The sequence below is a fragment of the Tupaia chinensis genome, unplaced genomic scaffold, assembly GCF_000334495.1.
Source record: "Tupaia chinensis unplaced genomic scaffold, TupChi_1.0 Scaffold144247_1, whole genome shotgun sequence".
NCBI classification, from domain to species: Eukaryota; Metazoa; Chordata; class Mammalia; order Scandentia; family Tupaiidae; genus Tupaia; species Tupaia belangeri.
In genome coordinates, this window is record NW_006204105.1 from 1,450,748 (window position 1) to 1,451,146 (window position 399).

Genomic DNA, 399 nt, shown 5'->3' on the forward strand with positions numbered 1-399 from the left:
CCGACCCGCGCCGGGCTTAAGTTTTAAGCCACCGGGTCCGGGACATGAACCGCGGTCGACTACGTGGGAGTCCAGCGACATAGCCATTACGCTAACTGCTGGTTCCCCGTCCAGGCTTTTGAACGCAGGCTGAAACTGTTTTTCCAGCATTCTACGCGCTCGGTGTCCCTGCCTGGACTCTGCAAAGGAAACTCTCCCTTGGGAGAGAGTGATGGGCAGGGAGGCGTGGGAAGAGGAGGGAGAAGCCTCCAGCTGCTGCTGGCGGCCCGCAGGCCCCCCGGAGGAGGTAAGGCAGGGCCCCCGAGATGAGTGGGAGACAGGAAAGGAGCTGCAGAGTCTGGAGGAGGCCGAGCGGGAGCCACTGCTGGCCCGCCCCCCGCCCGGGCGCTTCCCTCCCCT

The 399-nt window shown here is 64.9% G+C and overlaps 1 protein-coding gene across 1 annotated transcript in view; it reads left to right on the forward strand.

Annotated features, from left to right (window-relative positions):
• The first annotated feature begins 90 nt into the window (after nucleotides 1-90).
• ZNF697 (zinc finger protein 697) overlaps nucleotides 91-399 on the forward strand; it is a 14,726-nt gene continuing 14,417 nt past the window's right edge. Inside the window, 1 exon segment of the mRNA XM_006166296.3 lies at nucleotides 91-286. The gene's annotated coding sequence lies outside the window, so the exon portion shown is untranslated.